Source organism: Durio zibethinus, chromosome 23, assembly GCF_047325235.1.
Source record: "Durio zibethinus cultivar Kanyao isolate XHJ-2024 chromosome 23, ASM4732523v1, whole genome shotgun sequence".
NCBI classification, from domain to species: Eukaryota; Viridiplantae; Streptophyta; class Magnoliopsida; order Malvales; family Malvaceae; genus Durio; species Durio zibethinus.
The window spans coordinates 10,077,788-10,101,325 of NC_143184.1; the positions used below are offsets into that span (position 1 = coordinate 10,077,788).

Consider the following 23,538-nt stretch of genomic DNA (forward strand, 5'->3'; position numbering starts at 1 on the left):
GTGATGGAAATTTTCTTTAATTTCCTAATATCTAAATGGAATTTGAAAAAATTAATCCTTCACTTAAAAATATCATTTAAATTCTCTTTAATGTCTAGACAAGGTCTCTAAAATCATTTTTTTTTACTTAAAAATATTATCTTTTATTTTTCAAATAACAATAATAATTATTCCATCTCAAAAATTTTAAAAAATAAATAGTAAAACAAGCATTTTCAGTTTTTAATTCTTAAAAAAACACATATATGAGACAAAAAGGAACAAACATGCAATAAAATTAATCAAAATGAAGAATTTGTATCCCAATAGAGCTTAATACGAAGGCTTAGAATCAAATAAACACCAAGCTAGGGGCCTAAAGATCCAAGGCCCAAAACAAATTCGGGCCTAATTAGTTGTGTGGTTAGGTCGAGTCTGGGCTCTAGTGGATCATGGGTTGATTTTTTAGGGCGGGTTAGATCACGTCGGGTATGACTAGTCTTCATCTCTTTTTTTTTTCCTTTTTTCTTTTTTCTCTTTCTCGTTTCTCTCCCTAAATGACCTTATTCCCCTTTTTCCCTACCGACATTGATGACTCCTTCTTCTTTTTTTCTTTTTTTTTTCATTCTTCTTTTCTTTTTCTTCCTTCCCACACCAAATCTGGGCCTTCCCTAACCACCATTCAGCCCACCTATCTTCCCCCCCCCCTTTTTTTTTTCTTTTTTTCCTTAAATGATAACTTCTTCCCCTTTCTTTCAAGGCCCAAAACCCTTTTAAAACTACCAAAACTGTGGCACACACACACACACACACACACACTCTCTCTCTTTTTTGGTTTTCTAATAATTTTCGTAATTTTTTTGCTTTACTGAGGTTCCCCTTCTTGGGAAGATTGGTTTTTTTTTTTGGGTGGTTTTTGATTTTTAGAGAGCAAAGGTTTTTTTGGTTCGAATGGTTGGGGTTGTAATAAATGAAGGATAGTCAATTCTAGGCAGAGCAAAAAGTGGCTGTCAATTGGGGCTTTTACTCGTTTATTTTTTTTGTTAAAGTTTTTTGTTGTCTGTTGGTAGATTTTGGCTAGTGTAGGTTTGTTGTTGATTGAGGTGCTTTTTGTTAGTTTGTAGAGGCATTGGATTGAGTTTCAGGTCTTGCTTAGGGATAATGATTTTTGGTTGACAATAGGGGTAATAGTCATAGTAGTGTCGAAAATGGTGATTGGTGGTATGGGTTTTGACTATGGTGAGGGATTCGATGGTAGGGGACTATTGTTAAGATATAGGGATCATAAGTAGGGATTGGGTGCCGGGTCGATCAAAGGGCTAAGGATAGGATGTTGTAACTTAAAAAAAAATTTTTTCCTTCTTCTCGGATCCTCTTTGTATATTATTTTTCTGTGGTTCCCCCCTTTTTAGAAATATGCTTCATGTTGCTTGTAAATTGGATCATTTCTCTAAAAAGATGATTGGGTTTTTTGGACTAATATTGCAGCAATGGTTACTACATTTGGGGTGAGGAGTTAGATTAATTTAGGTTAGAAGACAATAGAAGATAGTAGGTAAAAGGATGGTGAAAATAAAAAAATTGGAAAAGCAAAGAAGGAAAAAGAGGGTGAAAATCAAATAGATGGTCGACCCTCATTTTAATTTTTTGATTTTATTTTTGATGACTTTTAATTAACTAAAGTAATCAAATTAATTCTAATGTAATTAAATTAATCCTAAAAACAATGAATTTGGGCTCAAAAATAAAATATTAAAATTTGGATTTTTATTAGAATTTCAAGTTCAAATAACTTAAGTCAAGCTTTAAATCAAATGAAATTGGATTGGCCCTTCATTATTAAGTTTGGACTCACACTTAGACTTTGAATCTTTTAATTGGGCCTTCATATCTTAATTCAAAATTGACTCAATAATAAAATTAAATTAAACTTAAGCCTATGAAAAAAAATAAGAAATGATTAATTCGAAATAAAGTTCAATCGAGTTTAATTCAATTAAAACACTTTCGACTCAAATCGACTCGTACAAATCAAGTATAAAATTGACTTAGACAAAATTAAGTGTTTACAATGTCAATGAAAAAAAAAGAAGGAAAGAATAGAATGGGTAGAGAGGTGTAAGTGCTAAGACTTGTTTAATTTAATCAATGACCAGCAAAACCAAAAGGAAAAAACTTATTGCAAATTATTGGGTAAAGCATTTGGAGAGATAAAGGGTATGAGCATATTGCAGAGTTAATTAGTTGACCTTGACTTGTTTTTCCTAAATTTGGAGTGAGAGCTCAAGGCTAGCTGCCATTATTGGCAACCTTGAGGAAGAGATTTTGGATATGTAAAAGTTTACTTTTAACTATATATAGTAGATAGAAGTCATATTTGATATATAAGATTATGATAAGATAGAATAGGATGATATTATGAATAGCATTAAACTAAATAATACCATCCTATCTTATTTTTTATATGCATAACGATTAAGATATGACAATTTATTTATTAATCAAAATTATCATTTTTCAAAATTTATACAATTTAAATCACTGATGTAATTTTTAAATGTATCATAAGACATATAAGTTTAATTCTATGAATTAAAAATAATTATCTCTATTTTGAAAGGATTAAATCATCTTATACCAAAATGATGATAATATTTCTTGTAATCCTATATCTTTCAATTAGATATAAATCAAATATAATATAAAATAATTATTATATTATTTTATTCATTATTTTATATACCAAATATAACCAGAGATACTGACTATTATACCAAAATATATAAAAAAAAAATTATTGAAAACATATCACTTACAATTATTATATTATAATTAACCAAACATAATTTAAAATTGTGTAGAGTCAATCAAAATTTTATATGAAACCTGTATACTTATAAGTGATGAAATCTTACATAATTTTTTATTATAATTAATAATCATAATATTGTAATAAAATAATTATAGGTGAAATACTTCCTGACAGCTGCATCCTGCATAATTCGGACTCATTTTTCATTTTTCTTGAACTTTGAATATTTTAATAAAAAATAAAAATTGTCTTATTTGGGTTTTATGAGTTGGAAGACAAATAGATAAGGCCCAAGTTTTACAAGGTCAAACTAACTGTCGGAGATTAAGGTGGATTCTGCTCTAACAGCTAACAGTAGAAGCTATGGCATGCAGGTGTGAAATTGACAGTTAGCAAGAAGTATAGTAAGGTGGTATTTGAATGCTTGATGTTATTAAATAAAGAAAAACAGTTTAGTTTAGTTAAAAGAACAGCAAATAAGGCAATAGATTGTGTGGCAAATCAATCAATGGAGGGATGTGCTTAAATGGTTGACTAAGGCAGCCAGATTTTTGTACCAAACAGATATGATCTTCCTACTCCACCCTAGAAATTTTTTTTTTTTTGTTTTCTTTACCTGATTGAGCTCCTTATTTTGGTCTCAGAAATCTTGCAGAATGATACGTGATGTTTTTGTGTTTTGATGAGCAACAAGAACCTTTCTCTCTTTTTGGCCAAAAAAAGTTATGGTTGTGTTTTTGGAAGGATAAATTATGGGGAAGCGATCATGGATAAGGAGAGACAACGTCGTCGTTTCCTCGAGGCTGATTTTTATCCGGTGGACTTGTTTCAATTTGTGTATATATAGGTTCACATTCTTGCTATATGGCTTTGAGATTAGACGGCCCAAATTGTACCGTTGGACTTCCAAATTTTAGTCTTTTGTGTTTTAGGTTTTTGGGTTAAAATAATAAAAAAAACTCTGAATTTTATTATTTTATTTAGATAAATATTTATATTTTTACTATATTTAAATAAAATTTTAAATTTTAATTTATATTCAAATAAATTTTTATTTTTTATTTATACCTAAAGAAATTCTTACCATAAATAAATTTTTTATTTGAAATAAAGTCATACTTAAATATAAATTAAAGAATAATAACTTATTTGGATATAATAAAAATATAAAAATTTAACTAAATAAAATAATAAAATTTATGAGCTCTTTTACTATTTTAGTCTTTTATTTACTTGTATTCACAATGCCAAGTTAATTTAGATTTTATGTAATCCAAATGGATAATAATAAGTAAGAATTAAAGTTAGAGTTCAAGACATAGTTACGAGCTAGAATTCTAAGATTTGTGGGTGAGATTTATCGGTCTGCTTTTGGCCAGAAGATTTATGAGTTGAGGTGAAGCTGGTTTTCATTGTGTACCTTAATATTATATGTATACAAAATACGATAAAAAATTAAATGATAAATTACCCAATTAGTTGTCAAAATTTTTAAAATTTCTTGTTTTAATCGCTTATCCTACTGAAAGGTAAAACGAAAAATAAATAAATAAAAAGGACAACCTTGTTTGGTTCAAACAAAATGTGAAGGAAAAGAAAATTTGATTAAAAATTGAAGGAAAAAAAATAAATTTCCTTATGTTTTTTGGACAAATCAAGGAAAATAAGTATATAGATTATTCAATAATAAAGCAAAAGAAAAATATGAAATTAATTATGAACATTAAATTGATTATTTTTTTAACATTCTATTTATATAATTAATTTAAATTATATCTTCTGTAATAATAATAATAATAATAATAATAATAATAATAATAATAATAATAACTCAAGCCACCTACAAATATGAAATAACTAACAAAATAAGCAAGTTTAAGTAAAATACTCATGAACCCCACATTATCCATCCAACTTAAAAAGCAATAGCCAAGAAGAAATATGGAATTTGAAAGCAGAACAAAGAAGCATAGAACGCAAAATCAAAATAAAAAACCAAACAGAGCAAAATGATAGCCGGTCATGTCAGAGGTGAAGCGGAGCCTCAAAAAATTTTCCCTCAGGCTTTCCTTCTGTTCGTTATTTTTTTAGGGGAAAATATTATTATAAATTTTCGTTGATTTTTCCTTATTAAAAACTTTCTCATTATTTTTCATGTTAACCAAACATGAAAAAAATGCAATAAATTTATTTATATTTCCTTAGTATTTTCATTAAACCAAACATAATTAAATGTTTTTTTTAACTGTAAAGATTTAAAAATATAAAAGTTAATGTCATAAATGATTTTTTAAATTATATATAAAATATTTAATATAATACTTAAATTTAAAATTTTTTAATGTGATATTTGAATTATAAATTTAATAATTAATATGGTACTTTTAAAAATTATATCTTCGCTATGTATTATTATTTAAAATTAGTTACGTTAAAAATAAATATCTCATTAATTATCAAATTAATAACTCAAATATCATATTCAATATTTCATTATAATTTAAAAGCTTTTCATGACATTAAATCAATATATAAAATCAAAAAGCAAAGCAGCACTGATTAAGAAAAAAAGTCTGCTTTAATAAGGAATTCTATTAATTTGGAAGTCGCAATTAGTTAATGTTTCAAAAATCTAATTGAATTTAATAAAAAAACCATAATCATTAAGAATAATAATTAATTGATTTGATCAATTTGAATTTCCTGAGTTGTTTCTTAAGCTTCTTCTTTTTTCACCCTTTTTCCCTAAAAAATGATTTAGAAGACTATGTTAATGGAATTTATATGCTAGTGTAGTATATTAAAAAAAATAAAAAATTAATTTAAAAAAATGTGATATGTATTAGTCTTTTAAAATAAATTTTTTAAAAAATAATACTAAAAATTTTAAAATAACTATCATATCTACTAATAGTGGAATTTAATCATTAGAAGGATTAACATAATTATATATCTATATTAAAGTATAATAAAAATATAAAAAAAAGGTATATGATAATTTTTAATTTCGTTTATAAAATTAAAAATTTTCGCTATCAATGTATATGAAAAATAAACTCAAAATTTAAAGGACAACATTATTTAACACAAGAAACAAAAGATCTCAAAGTTGTAAACAGGTATGCAAGAGTAATTTTACTTTTTTTTTTTTTTTTTTTAATCTTAAATTTTAGAACAGATGGTAACAGATACCTACTTGCCCTCCATCTTTTGCATGTTTTTATTTATAAAATTGTAAAAGAGGTATATAATAATGGGGTTTGCTTCTTTTCTTTCTATCCTTCGTTCATCTTAACCCAAACGTTGGATCCTATAATCAAAGACACTGAAAAAATATTATTGAAAAGGACAAAGACCAAAGATTAAGGGAAGTCAGTATTGCCATATTTTTTTTTCCTATTTCATTAGTATGATCTCTAACTACTTTTATTAATTATATGTATCATATGTTTCATGTCTTTCGCTTTCCAGCTTTACGTTAAAAAAGTTGGTGAAATATTTACTATTCTTTAATTATTTCTTGGAATGAAGAGATAGGATAAAGTCAAAAAGTTTCATAGGTTTGTTGTGCCAAACTTTGAACTGCTTCACACCAAATTCATAAACAAAATGTTTCCCCTTTTTAAAATATAAAAATATATATATTTAAAAATTTAAATCAGAATTATTGATATTAAGACTTCAATATATATTACTTTATTATGAAGAATCTTTTCTGATAGTTAGAAAATCTTTTAGTTCTTATTTTAGTGTGCTTTCCTTTTTGTTTTGGAAATAAAAGAGTAAAAAATATGTTTAAATGCTTTTAATGAATTTAAATGAAAATTTAAATTCATGTTTTGCATGAGATGAATTTAATATGATATATCTTTTATAATTTCTCATTTAATTAAATATTTTTTGTTTATTTTATTATTTTATAACTATACTTGAGAAATTAAAAAACTAAGAAAATAAAAGCATTATAAATACCAAAAGTGATAATAACTGCTGTCTAAAGAACCCTTTTACTCTCATGGGATTGAATTTTTTTGATAGATTGAAATTAAATTAAAAATATAAATTATATTTACAGTGAGTATTTTAAATTTCACAAATAATATTAAATTATTGTTGTATATGTATTTAATAATTAATTAATTAATTTAAATATATTTTAATGAGCCAGATCTCAATACTCTATTTTCAATCAAATCCCATCATTTTTAATATTATTTTTATTTAAATAATTACAAATTTATAATAAAAATTTATTAAAAAAAATTCCCCTATTTAATTATTCTTGAGTTTATCACTGCCATTGTTGAATTTGTAAATTTATTGCTGATGGTTATATTAATTAGAATCTCTATGCAACATAGAGTTTGGAGCTACTTTCAACCATATAGAGTCGTTTATTATTGAGTAGGTTTAGAGTGATGCTTCAAAAACTTAAAATTTGAATTTGAAATTTAGTTTAATTTATTTATATAATTATTTTAAAAAGATGATATTTAATAAATTTAATTTTTAAAATTTAAAATTATTTTTTTATTTTTAAATTACGGGCTTTTATATATTAGTGTGATGTTATCACGTATCAATGAATATATAATTTTTTGTATTTTTATATTCAAGTTGAGCCTTTATACTTACTATCAATTGGTTTTAAATTGAACACTTAAAATGATATCAAAGTTAAAATTTATTTTTGTTGCCCTTTTTAAATATTTTACATTCTATGCTTATTTTATCTCCGTCTATATATGATGAGATCCTACTAAGGTAGGTTATCTCATATCTAATAAATTTATAATTTTTTATAATCTTACATTTAAGTTGGATCCTTCAACTTACTGTCAATTGATTTTTAGTTCAATTATATTAGAGTCAAAATTTCTTTTCATTGTCATTTTCAAATATGTTACGTGATAGGTTTTTTTCATCTTTACCAACACGTAATCAGAGTCTATTAGTGTGATGTTATCTTAATAAATATTTAATATATTATAATTTTATATTAAAATTAAGCCTTTTGACTCAACTTACTACCAATTAGTTTTAAGTTTGATTATATCAGAATTAAGATTTCTTTTCGTTGTCCTTTTTAAATTTATCATGTGATACATTTTTTTTATCTTTATTTACACGTGATGAAGCCTTGTTAGTGTGATGTTATCTTCATAAATATCTAATATTTTATAATTTTATATTTAACTTGAGTCGTTTTACTTTCAATCAATTAATTTTAAATTAAATGTTTAATATTATATATTAAAAAAAACTTTAAATTTTAATTTGGTTAGTCCTCTCATTTTTATTTAACATTAAAATATGAAAAATTATATTAATAGTTTAATGTTTTTAAATATATTTCAAAATTAAATTAAATAAAAATATTATTCACTAATAAAATATCATGATTTATGAACCTTAAAAAATGGTGTCCGCACTCTACATGAATTTAACCAAACCCACGTGCAAGTAATCTAACCGGTGGACGCGTCCACTTTTAACTTTCTTATTATTTTTTTTTTTCAGTTCTTTTTGGATTATTCATTTGTTTTATTAATCCTTTGGCCTTCTTATGGTCGACATGATTTCCTTTGTTTATCTTGGCAATTAATTTTCATCACTTGCCCCATCTTATTTTTATCCCAAATTCTAGATACCTAAACTTGAACTAAGGATTTGAATTTTTTTTTTGAAAAAAAATAATGATTCATTTGGCATAAATCTTTCTTTGTTTTTTTTATAAAAGAGATGTAATATATATAGCTGACATGTAGATAGAAGATAATTGTCTTAATTATTGTTCTATCTCAACTACTGGCCCAAGCCAAGGCCGAAGGCTAGGTGAAGACATTATACACCATCTGCCTCTGTAATTTTCTTTGTAATTTTAACATTTTTCTTTTTTCATTTTGGTAGCATTTGATATTATGTTCAAAATTATTATGATGATAAAATCATTAAAATAATTTGATCACCAGTGATCTTAAATTATCATATTTGATATAATATTATAAATCATTTATATTTTTAAATCACTATATTTAATATTATATGAAAAAATAAATCATATAATACAAAATATATAAAACAATCTAGCAAAAAAAGTAAAATATTAAATATTTATTAAATTACGAATTTATAAACTAGTTAAACGTTATGTTATAGAAAACTACAAAATATAAATCAATGTTGATAAAAATAATTTCTAAAAAAATATTAGATAAATTCATTATCTTTTTTCTAATCAATATAAATTTATAACATAAAATCTTTTTAAAATTAGTGATTAAAAAAACCTTTTTCAAAAAAAAAATTAGCGGCCAGTTTCTTGGTTTAATGTTAATTATATTTTTTGTGAAAATAAAATAATTAGAAATTAATATTAAAAATTATTTTCTAATGATAATAAAACTTTTTCATTTTTTAGGTTAGAAATTAAATCACTTCCTAATATTTTGATTTTGTCATCCCGGTTATTTAAAATCACTGTCATGTAAAAATTTTAAATTGTTATAAAATAAAATGATATAATTATTGAATACATACTATAATTTTTAAATGTATCATCTTATACCAAAAACTCATTTAATTTATTCTATATATCATATTTTTCATGATGTCTTGCGTTTCCTTTTTGCTTTTAAGCTTTTATTTAATAGGAATGTTGTCCTCATTCGAGCCATAGCTTGGTTCCTGATTTAAGTATATGACTCATTTTAGCTGCTTATTTTTTTCCCCTAATAATTAACAACTTTTATTCAAAGGCAAATAGAAAGGAATTCACATGTTAATTACAAATGATCGAATTAATAAGTAAATAATGTCTGAACAACTCATTGACTTTGAGGATTAATTAAATCACCGTTACTTTTTACATTATAAACCATGTCTTGGTTTTTATGTCATTTCCTATTTCATGATCTGAACACTTATTGGATGCCTAGATTTTTAGTATATTAATGAATTTAATTTGCTTTTGGTTTTCAAAGTTCAACTAATAAAAATTAACTCAAAAAATATGTTTCAAATCTATCATTTTTTCAAATAATCAAGAAAATATTAGTTTTTTTTTTAATTTATATTTGATATATTATCAATATATATATATACATATATATTACATACGATCTGTGAATCATAAAATAATTCTTCATAAAAAATAAATTTTAAATATGTTTTTAGAATTAAAAATATTTAATTTTTAAAATTTTAAAATTAAATTTTTAATGAAATATTATTAAATGGTTTACCAATAGGATATAGTATCATCTATACATTAACAGACCATCAAATTAAAATAAACTCTTCTTTTCTAATTTTTTTAGGATCATAGAGTAAAAGTATCTGCCATTAATTAATTCCTTAGTTAATAATAATTTCTCTCCCTCTATAAAGTGGGCAACTCTCTCATCTTGAATTGCATAGTAAGTGGTGGGGAGAAACAAAGAAACAAAGAAGCAAAGAAAGAAGAAAGAAAATGAGGTTTCCTCAGTTTTATCTGGCGTTAGTACTGATGGTAATGATACTCCTTAAATCAAATTGCGGTAAAGCTGCTGTCGTGGTGAAGAGCAACACCACTTACCAGTGCAATGGCCTCCTCAACGAATGCCGAATCCGAGAAGATATGGAGTCGGAGCTGGATTTCTTACTGGATTCTAACGTTATCAGAATCCTCCAAGATGCAAACAATAAAATAACTTCCAACGCGCTCGATGCTAACCAGGCAGTGCAAAGGAATTGCCCAGGCCATTCTTACACAAATTGTATTGCCAATGGAGGTAATGCCCCATGTAAAAACTTAGTGGGTTGTCGAGGGGAACCTAAGTAACTAATCGGTTGTCGAGCTAATGCCAATCGTCAATTTCAACTCCGAATCTATCCTGGTTACCGCCTTCGTCTTTCTCGTTTGTGTGTAATTTGCCTTTAATTTTACTAGCACCTCTTCCCTATTGTTTATGATTTCTGTGTGTCTGTTCTTCCACTTGTTCTAAATAAAATAATGTCATTGCATCTAATTCTACTACTATTACTAAGTCACTCCCTCTCTCTCTCTCTCTCTCTCTCTCTCTCTCTATATATATATATATATGTATATATATTTTTTGTTTCTCTATGGTAACACCAGGTTTGGGATTTGTCTTGCCATAGATATTGTATTTGTGGGGAGGACTCGGAAATCTGGGAACTGTGTTAGCCTTACATTTAACTAGTGATTAATTGAATCAATTTGATTGGAAACTAGCAGTAATAAATTTCCCATGAGAACAAGGTTATAGACTCGTTTATCATTAAAAAAAAAAATGAAGTCCCGGGGTTGGTTTTAGAAACAATCGCCTCCGCCACAGCCTCGGTATCGATAGAGAATACCATGGAAAGGAATTGTGGCATGTAGCAATTGCTTCACCATGGCTATCAAAAAGTCAGATTTTTAATTTCAGCAGTGTTAATTGTTGATGATGGTTTGCTGAAAATTAAAATTGTAGCCAATAGATCCAAAATTATGCCAATGTTATATGAGTTGAAAAGGATTATTCAAGCTTGCGAGGTGAGCATGGCCTTATGATGGATAGTATTTTGTTCGTTTTTGAGGGAGTATCCTGATCTGACCTGATTAAGAACAAATAGACCAAAAGGTCTAATTATGGGAACGAAGTCTTCCACTAGAAAGAACTTTGAGATCAATCAATTAGGGCCACAAATTACTCAAGCAATTTAGTACTAGCAGTTCAAACTTGTTTATTAAACGAGTCAAGTAATTTGAACATTAACTCACACGTCCTTCAACTAGTCTTGCTCCAGAACGAACTAATACAAGGCAAAAATGAATTGGGTCAGTGAAGTTGGATTATTTGGATATATCCAATCTTTTGAGTTGTTTTTAATTAATTTGGGTCAATTCAGTTTTGAATTTTTTTCTTTGATAATACAGTTGGGGTATCTTGAGGTTTTACTAGAATTTAATATCTTCCTCAAAAGAATTTAAAAGTGCACTCTTTAACATCAATCTAATTTGGTATATGATATTATAATAGAATAAGATAAAATAATATTATGAATAAAATTATATTAAATAATATTATCTTATCTTGTGTTTGATGTGTATAAAGATTAGGAGATGATAATTTATTTATTGGTCCAAATTATATTTCCTCAAAATTTATACAATTAAAATTATTGATGCAATTTTTAAAAATATAATAGGACATATAAATTTAATTCTATAAATTAAAAATAATTCTTTTTATTTTGAGAGTATTGAATCATCTTATATCAAAAAGATGATTAATCCTCACTGTAATCCTATCTCATTTTTTAGATACAAATCAAATATAATATAAAATGATTATTATCCAAACTTATCTATTATCTTATGCATCAAACATGACTTTAAAATTTTATTTTCAAAATTCTCCACACAAAGATCCAGTCTCGATTTCAAGGTATTCTCTTTACCAATTGGACTAACTTTTAGAGTAAACTACATGCAGCAACTAAAGTTTTTGTGATTTTTTATTTTGATTATCAAACTATGAAAAATTATGATTTAGGTTACTAACATTTTAGAAATTTATTAATTTTAATTACTCAACTATTAAAAGGTAATGGTTGGTTGACAGGGCATCACCAATTCATCTAACATTCTCCAAGTGTGTCATGTTACATTATAAATTTTTTAAGAAATAAATTTCGAATCACAAAGTTTTTCATCAACAACTACAATACACAAGAAGAATCACAAAATAAAATATGCAATAATTTTCACTTTTCATAAAATCTTTGCATCTCAAAACATACAAGACATTATCTATTTCAATAAAGTAAGGTAGCAATTTGAAAACATTCATAAAGTCATTGAAAAGTCACATATGCTAATAACTTTGGACTTGTTGTTAATGAAATCACCACATCCTCTTAAACATTTGTGACTATGATTGAAAACGTCTTTAAATGTAAGTTCCCGTTGCATCTCAAGTGACTGTATTCGTTTAGACATATATTCAATAAAATATGTAACAATACAATTTATATAAATTTGAAATGCGATGATAAAAATAATTCATGAAAAAACATCAAATCATTCTTTTTCTATGAATAGAAAGTGCAATGTAGACACCAATTTATCCAAGTTTATTTTTATTTTATTATTTATTTTTTAATTTAAAATTAAATAAGATATTAATTAAATATTAAACAAAAAACAAAACAAGAAAAAAAGAAAAAACCATTAAACAAAAAAATACAAAAAATAATTAATAAAAAAAACAAAAAAAGTAAAAAACAAAAGGGTCAGTGGCAAATATCCTATCAAAATTTAAAGATCGTACAGTTGTTAACCATAAGATCGTAGGTTCAATCATTTCTTTTAGCTTTTTTTGAGTTTTTGAAGGGATTATTTGTAAGGGATTATTCTAAGCATTTTCTAGGCAAAAACGCCTTTACCAATCTATTTAAAAAATTTTGGAGAGAGAATATTAAAGGTGTTTTTGGCAAAGAAAGGTATTTAATAATCCATAGAAAAAATTTGAAATAAATTCTTAAAGGCGTTTTTGGCCAAAAACACATTTAATAATCTAATTAATAAATTTTTATAAGGGATTATTGAAAGTAGTTTGATAAAAAATACCTTCAATAATTCATACAAAAAAGTTAGAACAGATTCTTGAAGGTATTTTTGGCCCAAAATGCCTTTAATAATCTACACAATAAATTTTTATTAGGGATTATTAAAGGTGATTTTGGTTTAAAACGCCTTCAATAACATTTTGTTAGGAATTATTCAAGGTATTTTCTTGCTAAAAATGCCTTCAGTAATCCCATCAATAACCTTTGGTTTAATTATATATGTAAAGTCAGCTATAGTTTTATGCCTAGAAAACATTTGAAGTCAATTGTAAGTTTATGCCCATAAAACATTTGATTTATAAATGTGATATTATAAATTACATTTTGGAATTTATATTATAAACATTGTTGTATTTCAATAAATTGACCATATATCCTAATTTAAAATTGATAACATTGTCATATTAATATATTTTTCTCAAATAATCGTACTCAATATATATGTATTCATATAAAACAAATATATACCAATAATATTAGACCAATATCCCAATCTACAAACTTAAATTATCCATTCAACATGGCATGTTTAAAACATTATAACAAATGATCATCATATATTTACATTCAACCAACAATGTCCAACCTCAAGGTTATCAATAAATGATAATACATACTCACACCACTCTTTACGGACTTCATCAAGTTCCTCTACCGTGAAGCTTTCTTTACTCTCTCATTTAAAAAAAATCAGAAGTAAATGTTAATAAACGAGAACATAATTTTGTATTTTTATTTTTTTAAAGATATAATGACTTTATAAATTTTATACTAACCTTGAATAGTGTGGTTCTAAAATCATATAAAACTATCTCTTGCATAAAAACGAAAGACATAATATCTACATTCAGTATATTTGGGTTGACAAGGTACCTGAAAATTAAATTTAGTGGGTTTAAGAAATATTTATCTACACAAACTTAGCATAAAAGAATAAATTTCACATTTATTGGTAATGACACCTATTTTGTCTTTGCTTTCTTATCAAATGCAGATATTACCCTAAATTTAAAAGAAAAAAAATTATTTAATACATAAATAAAATTACTTATGAAGAAATAAAAGATATATAATATAATAATATGTAATACCTCTTTATAAAAGTTTAAATTTTGGGGTTAAGCATTGCTATTGGTTGGGCTAAATTAAGTAAGTATGACGTTAAGGATTTGGTATCAATCATAATAAGTTGCCAATGATGACTGCAAAATAATAAGAATGATATACTTAAATTAGGCATCATATCAAATTCAAGTAAGGTTGGAATAATTATTTGTATGAATATAACTTACTACGCATTATACGGAAGCAAATAATAATCAGTTGATTTTTTTATGCATTCAATCACATGATTAGCATGAAAAACAACTGTGCCACTCTGCTCACTAATGAAATTAGGGTCAATGAATCTAAATCTGTGGGTCATTTGTCTTGCATTGATCTCTCTATATAGAAAGTTGTACGATAACAATCAACAATGTTAGTTAGTAATATACTATAAGATAGATTAATACATATTGAATTTGCATATTTGTATTTATAAGTTAACCTCATATAAGCAACAATATCAACAGTTGATATTTCATCTAGTTTACAAAATTCTTTAACCTCATCTACACCAATTTAAGAAAATGATGGTTTATCAAATAACCCTTCCCCAAACTCAATGGTTATACAGTTTGCTTTAGATAAATGATTAAGTGAATAATTAGATAACTCATCCATGGTAGCCTGAACAAAGGTTATACTCTAAGTCCTAACATCCTACTATAATATATAATAAAATATAAGTATTAAAACCAACTAAATATATATTATAAACAAATTAATATTAAACTTATAAACAAAATCATACTTCATGGCTGGTAGCAAAATTTGGGTTCCTTGCCTGACTTGCAATGTAAGCTTGTTCTAGATAGATGATGCTATCCGACTAGTCTAGAAGCATGCTATGCTACATTGCTGCCAACATGGCCTCAAAAGCAGCGAGCCTTTACTATTGCTCATTGAGACGTTGCTCCTAGTCATCAAGTCGTTGCTGTTGTTGCTCAATGATTGCTTCATATTGTATGTTTGTCATTCAAGAGGTTTTAGGTTGATTACTAAAAAACTTTGATGGTAACATAAATTTACCAATCCCACGAACTCGATCAAGCCTTTCTTTAGCTTCTAATGCTAAAAATAATGGATTAGCTTCTAATGCTAAAAATAATGGATCTTCGCCATACTGGGTTACTAGTTCATTGAATTTAATTTTGACAGCATAATCATCCAGAAAGATAATAATAAGATGGGTTGTAATAACAAATCTATACAAGCTAGTATAGAGTCATGCATACAACCACAATACCAATCATACATGATATTAAACAGGTAGTTATACATATCTTTTTAGCCAATTGTTCGATTGCTTCATCTGCAAAAGATCCATCATTCCGTAGATGTCTTTGTTTTTAGATATCCCATCTAGAAACTTTAGTGCTAGAGTTCACTGATTCCTAATAAATTACCGCAATATAAGAATTAGAATCTATGAAATGAATGTTCATAAATATTCATTTATGAGTATAAAACAAGTGTGCGAATACTTATAAGCTCATACTTCACATTTGCATATCCTTTTTTCACTGTCCGATGGTGATATATTTGTTTGGCTCGAATGTTTTTTTGGTTTTCTTTGATTTTCTACAAAAAAAAAAAAAATCATGTCAATCAAATATAAAGATATTGCATAAAATCTTATAAACAATTTTTTTGGTAATAGGTTTACGTACTGAGAAATCTTCTAATAACCGATCTCGAATAAAATTTCTCAAATCTTCAACATTTATAACATCTGCATATAACGCAGGTTGAACAACCAATACATCACTTTGATCAATGAGTGGTAAAATATATTGGGTTGTCAATCTACTTTTAAAGTCTCTGAATGTTTTCCCAGCAGATTGCAACATAAGCTTCTTATAGTCAATTGAGACATTGAACCGTTCATAAATAATTTAACACAATTAGTATGAACACATTGAATTTCAATTAAATGATCATTTAACAAATTTTATGAAATAGTTGAATAAACATACCATAACCAACTATCATATAACATCCTTTAGATTATCAAGAATCTGTCGCCAATTGGTGTACGTAATTGAAATGCTACTACAAATGATGGCACCAATATAAGTAGCCAACTTGGCAGCTCCATCAGACACAGGCTGTCCACATTGATTGAAGTCTACGTGAATTTTTATGTCACTCACTTTAGTTTGTTTATTTCGTCCATTTTCTTTTCTTTTTTGGCCTACAGGTGTGTCTTGTGCATGTTCAATAAAAGGAGAATTATGTTATTTGGAATCCATAATACCTACAATTTTGATCATAATTATACGAAATACACCAAAATAACTGTCTAAATTTAACACTGTACGTAATAAAATACAACCAAAACCCCTTTAGTGACTAATTCTTTTAATATAATATAAAAATTAGAAAGATAATAACATGAAACTTAGCTTGTATTTTATTTCACTAAGAAACTATTTGGATAATTGAAGCTTTCCATTATTGTTTCAAAAGTCGATTTTATCAACTTTGTCAATTTCTTTTTTTTTTTTTTTATCATTCTCATGCGAAATATGAATTTCATAATTGCCTTTAAAATTGTTAGAAAAATAAATAAAAGAATAGAAATAATAAAAAAAAATTTGGTTTTGAGATATGAAGAACTTTTTCTTAAAGACAATTATGCTTTTAGGATACAATAAAATCTAAAAACTTTTCAAGTAGAAGTAGTAAAAATGATTATGTTAAAATATCTAATTAATAAATAAACATAAACTTCAATTAAAATAGTTATGACCTTTATGAATAATAATTTATTTATTTTCAAATAGTTATAACTATTTGTCATATAATAATTATTTCTGTTCAAATATAATTATTTAAAATATGAATAAAATTAATATAAAAATTAATTTTATGCATCAATAATTAAAATTTTCTAATGTAAGATGCATCACGTCTTAAACTACTAACAAATAATACTCGTGAAAACCAATTGTGGTAGAGCTGCTGTCCTTGTGAGGAGAAACGCCACTTATCAGTGCAAATGCCTCCTCAACGAATACTGAATCGGCTAGATTCGGCGTCGGAGCTGGTTTTCTAGATGGATTCTAACATTATCAGAATCCTTCAGCCTACATATAACGAATTAACGACAAACTAAGGCGCTCGATGCTAACCAAGCAGTGCAAAAAACCTTGTACAAATTGTAATCGCATGGAGGTAAAGCTAAATGTCAAAACATTCAACAACTCTGGTATTAACTTAAATGAAATTGAAGTGTTCAAATTCAACAACTCTAACTCTAATAACAACAGTCACTGATATGTTGATAGCTGGTTTTCCAGATGGATTCTAACATTATCAGAATCCTCCAGGCTGCAAATAACGAATTAACGACAAACTAAGGCGCTTGATGATAACCAGGCAGTGCAAAAAACCTTGTACAAATTGTATTCGCATGGAGGTAAAGCTAAATGTCAAAACACTCAACAACTCTGGTGTTAAATGAAATTGAAATGTTCAATTTCAACAACTCTAACTCTAATAACAACAGTAGCTGATATGTTAATAGAGTATTGAACTCTTAATTTCAATTAATAAAATTTAAATCTTAATAGTTGCAAATAAAAAAAAAAAAATCTGGTCGGACCCGGACTGAGCCTAACCTGATGGCTCCAACATCTGAGAAATCCAAAACAAAACCAAAAATTTTAATTGATGGTTGTGCAAGTACGGTGCTGAGTTTTCTTATCATGCTTTCTTGACGTCTTAAGCGATTATTTGGCAACAAAACAGAAACGGGCAAAGACAAAGGCAATACTTGGATTCACTAGTGGATAAACCCTCAGGAAGGAAAGTCCTTACGGTTACTAAATCGGTGGATTTTTTCCAAAGAAGTGCAGTTGGGAATTTTGTACATAACGATTGATTATCTATATCTCATGTATGTACCATGGTTTCCCTTTTCAAGTAATTTGGGTATGTAGGCAATTATCATGTCTAATGTAAAGACCTAAGGGAATGTTTAGAGAAACGTTTTACAATCTTTGTATAACTATTTTCTTGAAAGCAAGTATGTAACTTTCTAGTGGCAAAATTTCACATCTGATTTTGAGGGGATCACTAAAAGTCTAAAATTATATATATATTTTTATTTGAGTTATATCATTATATTTTATTAATATATATCAAACATATATGAAAGTAATTACTAATAAAAATATGTTCATAACAATAACTGACAAGATTATATAAACATATATTTAAAAAATAAAATAACAAATAAATGTTAACAATTTTGTTATTTTTGCTTTTGAAGGATGGCTAGCAAATCACAATGCAACCTAAACGGTAAGCAAAAGTACAAAGTAAGTTGAAGAAATTTATAATAGAAGAGACGAAACAATAATATGTGGATGAAAAATTCAAATTTATTTGTTTTTATTTTATTTGAAAGTCTTGTTGAAGAAGCTAAAATTTAGAAAGTTAAATTATAGTTATTTTTTGAACAAAATTTTTTTTAATTTTAAGTTCATATGAATTATGAGTTAAAATCAGTGACAAACTAATTGATTTTAAGTATTTGTAATCAATTTGATGATAAAATAAATAAATAGATATCTATATATACTATAATTAAAGATTTAAGTAAACAGAGTTTTTGAAAAATCATTTGTAAATATATTTGATTTTTATTTATTTATGTTCGTTTATTAAACTTAACAAATAATTTTAAATATTATTTATATATTTATTTATTAAATGAATTGAACACGAATAATTACTTATTTGTTCATTTATATTCACGAACAAACTCATTAATAATTTATTTAAAACTCATTTATTTATTATTTATTTACTATTCATTTACTATTTGTTAATAATAATACAAATAAAATTATATTTTTATCTTCTACTCTAATTCTATTTTAAATTTTATTTATATTTGTTTAAGTTTGTTTAAAAATTTATTATTTAAATTTACTAGATTATGATTTATTTATTATTCATTTATATATATTCATGAATTTATTTGTTTAATGTTTATGAATAAATTTATTTAATTTAATTAAATAAACACAAATTAAACATAAATCAAATACGAATAATTTATTATTTAAATAAATGAACATAAACAAATGTAACAAATTTTTTAATAAATACGAATCAAATATAAATATTTTAAAAAATAAATAAATAAAAATATATGTTACTTAGTTCATATCCGATTTATAGACTTAAATATAATTTCTGTCCCCAAGTTGCACTCAAGGGACAGATCATCAACGTAAAGAAAAAAACAAAAGAATTAAGGGGTGATTTAGGAAATATCTTGTTTGAGAGTTAAAAAGGAAGAGAATGTTCTGGAGTCTCACTGAAGCGTGACCATGAAAAGCAAAGAAATATGAAAAAAGAGATGGAGAATGAGAAAGAGAAATGGGTAGAGAAAGAGAAAAAAGAGAACCAAGGGTGGATTAATGGTTACCTACTCCGACGGTGAGTCAGGTCGGCATTGACTCGAATCTCTTCTCATCTCATTTTTCTTGCAAGAATTTGGTTCCTACCTTAAGTTTTTAAGGTGATGATCATGATGATTAACAGGCTGTGATAGGAGTTTTTAAGGTGACAAAGAAAAAGGCAATCAGTTGTTCACGGAAGCCATAAAAGTTGAAAAGATAAGTGTGAAAGATCTGTGCTTTTATGGTGCATTTGATAAGAAGATTTGGGATTAGTTCATGCATGAATCTGACCCACCATCCAGTAACTTTAAACTAGGTAAATCTCAATTTTTGTGAAACTTTCAGTCAAAACTGATTACCGTTTGATATTTCCGATCGCTTTTAATCTCTCAGCCCCTATCATCACGATGAAATAATTGTATAACAGAAAGTCTTTCTTAACTCTAAACACAAGGCTGCTTTACTGTGAAGCAGTCAAAAATTGTAAACGCACCAATGGCTAGAGACGGCTCAGCTCCGCCGCTGACCAACAAAAATTTGATCAAAGATGGTGCAGTGGATTCCGGAGATGAGCTGTACAAGGAGCTTTGGCATGCATGTGCAGGTCCCTTGGTGACCATGCCGAGGTAAGGAGACTTGGTTTTCTATTTTCCTCAAGGCCACTTAGAGCAGGGTTTTTTTTTTTTTTTTAGGAATTGGATTGGAATTGTATTATTGTACTTTATTTATTTGTATTTTGGCTTAAACTCCAACAATTTCAGGTTGACGCATTGACGAATCAAGTTTCTATTCAGCAAGTGCCAGCTTATGATCGACCCTTTAAAATACTCTGTCATGTCGTCAACATTCTGGTGAAAGTAGTGCTTTTAACTCTCAACACAAGGTTGCTTTACTGTGAATGAAGTTTTTTCTTTTTCACGTTTTTAACTATTTTGATTTTCAGGCTGAATCGAACACCGATAAAGTAAGCCTTTGGATAAAGATATCTACTGGTGCCATGACATTCTGCTTCATCATGGGACGACATACGGGAACATTCTCACTGCAATGTGCAATACAATTCAAAGTGTAGGGGTGGTGCAAATGACCTTGGTAGTGGTGCTGTTACATCCCTCATCATTATGCTTTTGACAGGAGGTAGTGTTGGACTTGGCGGCGGGCTTAGACAGGTAATATTCCGATGATTAATTAATTGATATCTTTCTGTTTCTTCTGCTTATAAATTTAATTTCTCTTTCTCAAAAAAATTTGCTTTTGATTGATTATATACAAGGGCAGTCCTAGCTTTGAGTACTTGGTGTTGCGGATTTGGTGCAACGTTTCAAAACATACCATACACAGACAAAGTGTGCATGTTTAGAAGGGTTTGTATTTGCATAAAAATTATTGTGCAGAATCATGTGGAAGCAACATATTTTGCCAGTGATTTGAATAATATTTGAGATTGCAACAACCTTTGCTAAAATCTTTGTTGTTAAAAGAACCCAAAGTATAATCAGATAGCCTTTGTACAGTTTATAATTTCAAGTCTTGCAAGATAATCTCATATTAGAATGTGAAATTTGAAATTGTGAGAAAAGGCCAATTTTGTTGTTAGTTTTAGAACCTGGACTGGGAATGAGGAGAAGCTACCAACATAAAGTCCTCTAATTTATAAACAATTTGAAGATTTTTTGTTTGAGAAGTTTTTGGCTTTTTATTTGTGTTTTTATTGGCTAATAGGAGCCCCGGTTGACAACCTGTGAGCCATTTAATGTGTATACAAATCCTTTCTCCTTTTGATTTTTATTTTTTATATATGATGTTTGTGGATTATTTTATATATATTTCTAAATAAGGGGATGCTGTTGAAGCAGTGGCTTCACAGGCTTCTAGTGCGAGTGAAGTCGCCATTGCTGTTGATGATTGTTGGTTACCTGTTGTTGCCTTGCAGTATGTTATTGATGCAGTTCATTCGTTTATCAGCTTCAACTGGTAAGTTGTTGCTTTTACTTATTTTATATTTTTGCAATTACGTAGATGTTTCAAGAATGCACTGCATGTTAATGGTAATGATTTTAGCAAAAATATTGCATAGAAAAACATTTTTGTTGGACTATCAATTCTCTAGATTATAAATGACTCAATCAATTGGCTTCAAAACTGATGCTTCAAATAGCATAAACTATCAGGGAAGATCAATGACCCAGCAAGGCAGTGGCACGCCCAGCATACTGAGGTGGTCATGGTGCCATTGACTGGGATTGAGGCCTTCAGCCTCTATTGACACATACAAAAACAAAAGGAGCCAAAAGGGTGAAACTCCATCGTGAACTTGCTGAACTCTTGGATGAGGAATTGCGTAGAAACGGCATCTTAGTTATTCTTTCTGGTGAAGCTTTTGGGAAATGGAGGGGTTTAAAAGATGAAAAAAAAGATTATGAAATAGTCTGGCCACCTATGGTCATGATAACGAACATGAAGCTTGGACAAGATGAGAATGATAAGGTACTGCTATAACTTATGCAGTTTTATTTTCAGTATACTACAATAAATAAAGCTAATTGTTTTTACTTACAGAGGAAATGCTCTATTTCCATATAATGTTCTGACTTTTTATTTATTGCATTGTACTTCAGTGGATTGGTATGGGAAACCGAGAGCTTCTTGACTATTTCAGCTCGTATGTTGCTGTGAAGGTTCGTATTCATATGGTCTGCAGGGGCATTGTGGGATGAGTTTTCTGATTTTTGCACAGCAAGGGGTTATTTAGAAGCCAATTGTCTACATAAGCATTTTGCTGAGCAAGGAACAGATAAAGAGGCTTGGGAACGCCATCGGATCTTATTTCATCTAGATGGCAAGCGACAATGTTATGGTTGCATGGCTAACATGGAAGACCCGGACAACATTAACTAGCATTCTCAATGTTTTCTTTCTATCTCTCTTTCTGACAAAAGACGATGATTATATGCTTGTAGAGATAAACTGCAATATAACTTTAATGCCTAAGATTTTTCATTATCATTTTCTTCACAAATAAGTAGTTCTGCAAGTACTTATGCGGTTAATTTACTTGTGTAAAACATATATTAGTTAAATCTAGGCTCAAATTTTAGATGAGATCCTGTTAAGAGATGGTTGTTAAGCAAATCAGGCAAATGAGTGAGGACAACCTACAGCTTATTTTTTACAAGGACAAAGTCGCTAAAAGGCAAAGGCTAAAAAGTGCTCTTGAAGAGTCTTTTGGTGTTGTGAGTGAAAAGCTCCGGAAGACAATGAAGGAGAACAGGATTGTAAAATGAAGAACGCAAATGCAACATGAACAGAACAAAAAAGAGGTAATTGTTTCAGTTCTTGATAATTAACGTCTCGGTTGAGATGTAAGTCAGTGGCATTCTTCTCATATTTGTTGCTAGTCATTTGATTATGGAATATTAGTTACTAATTTTATACAATGGTACATATTAGTAACTTAGGTTTATGATATCTTATGATAAGGATTATCTGTGCATGTTAGCTATGCTTTATCATGCTTGGTCTTTAATTTTGGATATTATCATATCTTAGGATCTTGTGCTATTGTCTTATATAGTTCACTGTAGTCAATAATGCCTACTTAAGATTAAA

The 23,538-nt window shown here is 27.5% G+C and overlaps 1 pseudogene across 1 annotated transcript; it reads left to right on the forward strand.

Annotated features, from left to right (window-relative positions):
• The first annotated feature begins 20,903 nt into the window (after positions 1-20,903).
• On the forward strand, positions 20,904-22,968 carry LOC111313154 (protein SUPPRESSOR OF GENE SILENCING 3-like; annotated as a pseudogene). The gene is made up of 4 exons (XR_016332808.1): positions 20,904-21,098; positions 21,786-21,903; positions 22,101-22,416; positions 22,548-22,968. The product of XR_016332808.1 is annotated as a protein SUPPRESSOR OF GENE SILENCING 3-like (transcript).
• Positions 22,969-23,538: the final 570 nt, after the last annotated feature.